A 2,898-nucleotide genomic window follows, 5' to 3' on the forward strand; every position below is an offset into this window, starting at 1 on the left:
CGCCCGGAAGGACCGGAAGTTCCGCCCGGGACCGGAAGTTCCGCCCCTCAGGACCGGAAGTTCCGCCTGGCCGAAATTTTGACAGCAACCTTCGTTTTTCGTTTTGGTACTAACCCCCTTGTGTTTGGACTTCGGTTTGAGTGCCATTTCAGCAACCACAAAGCTTCTGCAACATCGACAACAACGACGGCACCCCGAAGATCCAAGCGGTTCACTTGACACCTCCACCATAGCAAGTTCAAGATCGTCGGCCACCATCATCAAGTGGTATAACTTGCCTCTAACTTGTAGCCTTAGCCTCTTTTGCGTACCTTTCCTATCGAGAGTGGCTTTCTAGTGTTGCGAAGCATTGCGCAAGCGTCCCGACCGTGAGGGTGTGCGTGTGTTGAGCAAAGCTACGAAGCAAGCTCGTGTGAAAAGATAAGCAAAAGAAGTGTGACATACTTACATAGATAGTAGCATCCTTGCATAGTGAGAAAAAGAAAGAAAAATACAAAAGAGAAAGGAAAAGAGTGTGGGTGACACCTATACACAAAAGAGTCCAAAGCTTATAAGCAAAAGAGAGAAAAGAGAAGAGAGGCGTCTTGCGCAAATCTAGTTGCTTCTCAATTTTGCAACCAAGCCACGGTCTCTCTTGTGTTGGCGTGACACCGAGCTAGTAGTCTTCGCTAGGACCAATTTTGTTCGGGCTCATTTTCCAAGTCGCGCTAACCACATTTTGTCCCACGCGTGTGTTCCACCTTGTGTATGCCTTTTGTGATCACCGCCTTTGACTTGTGCCTTTTGGATCTTACCCACTTTTGACAATAGACTTTTCGTTTGGTTCTTCCATTTGGCTTTCCACATCCATACCTAACACCATATAGAGTTTTGTTTTGTGTGTGTGCATACATATCGGTTATACTTCGCCTTGAAACACCTTTTCGATTTTGGTTTGCAAGTTTTGACACTTTTGGTAGTCTTTCCTAACCACCCACCACATAGTTCTTGTTTTAGTTGTAACCATGTCTAGTGGAGAAGGGAACCAACTACCGATGACGCGGCATCAACATTGGATAGCTACTCAAGCCGTCCACGCCAAGCTCAATCAATTTGAAGCCATGCTCAAGGATACCAACGTCCGCTATGAAGAAAGAGTTCAAGTGCAAAGGAATGACCTCAACAATCAAGTTCAAGACCTCAATGAGAAGATTGAAACTCAAGGCACCGAGTTGAAGGCAACACTTGCCATACAAGGTCAAGAGACAAGGGAAATGAAGGTGGCATTGGACAATATCCTCCATACACTCAACCGTCAAGAAGATAGAAGACACCACTCAAGGTCTTCGCGCTCTCATAGCTCAAGGTCACGAGCTCCTACACCGTCTCACCATGATTCCAATGAAGACCCACGCCACCATAATGTGGATGTTCAAGTGCTTCATCAACAAGCTCAAGAAGCGGAGCAAGCTCGACTTCGAATTGTCCAAGAACGTCAACGCCTTGAAGAAGAGCGCCTTCAACAAGAGAATCTCCTTGCTCAATTCCAACAAGAGCAAGAACGCCTTCGACATGATCAAGAGCTAGTTCGCGTAAGGGAACAAGAGCATCCCCGCAATGAACAACAAGCACTTGAAGAACAAGAGCGGCAACGACAAGTACAAGAAGCTCAAGCTAGAAGGCAAGCGCACCAAGAGCGCCAAATCATCAACGTTGTTCAACCACAACGCCCTCAAGGTCAAGATAATCGCCGCCATCATGATGATCGACCTCATGCAAGAAGACCACCTCCAAGGGCAAGACATGAAGAATCAAGTCATCACCAAGCATCAAGTGAAGAAAGTGTGATGCCTCGACACCACCACAACAATGATGATCAAGATGAAGGTCATGGAAGACCACCTCCTCGTCAACAACATAGCAACAACAATCGAGATGCTCAAGGTCCACAACCTCAACCTCAACCACGCCAAGACCATGGTGAAGAAAGACCACCGCCTAGACGCAATGACCGTAATGAGGAAGAAATCTTTGGGAAGCTCAAATTCACCATGCCCAAGTTCCAAGGAGAGGAAGACCCCGATGCATACTTGTCTTGGGTCCTCAAGGTTGACAAGATATTCCGCATACACAACTTCTCCGAAGCAAAGAAAGTAGCTATGGCATGATGGCGTGTATTTCACACGTTCGTTGGGCAACCCCAAGAGGAAGGTATGATGCGCACAGCAGCAAGTTTTCCCTCAGAAAGAAACCAAGGTTTATCGAACCAGGAGGAGCCAAGAAGCACGTTGAAGGTTGATGGCGGCGGGATGTAGTGCGGCGCAACACCGGAGATTCCGGCGCCAACGTGGAACCCGCACAACACAACCAAAGTACTTTGCCCCAACGAAACGAGTGAGGTTGTCAATCTCACCGGCTTGCTCGTAACAAAGGATTAACCGTATTGTGTGGAAGATGATTGTTTGCGAGAGAAAATAGTAAAAACAAGTATTGCAGCAGATTTGTATTTCGAGTGTTAAAGAATGGACCGGGGTCCACGAGTTCACTAGAGGTGTCTCTCCCATAAGATAAAAGCATGTTGGGTGAACAAATTACAGTCGGGCAATTGACAAATAGAGAGGGCATAACAATGCACATACATGACATGATAAGTATAGTGAGATTTAATTGGGAATTACGACAAAGTACATAGACCGCCATCCAACCGCATCTATGCCTAAAAAGTCCACCTTCAGAGTTATCATCCGAACCCCCTCCGAGTATTAAGTTGCAAAGCAACGGACAATTGCATTAAGTATGGTGCGTAATGTAATCAACAACTACATCCTCGGACATAGCGCCAATGTTTTATCCCTAGTGGCAACAGCACAACACAACCTTAGAACTTTCCGTCACTCGTCCCGGTGTCAATGCGAGCAT

Source organism: Lolium rigidum, chromosome 3 (genome assembly GCF_022539505.1).
Source record: "Lolium rigidum isolate FL_2022 chromosome 3, APGP_CSIRO_Lrig_0.1, whole genome shotgun sequence".
Taxonomy (NCBI): domain Eukaryota; kingdom Viridiplantae; phylum Streptophyta; class Magnoliopsida; order Poales; family Poaceae; genus Lolium; species Lolium rigidum.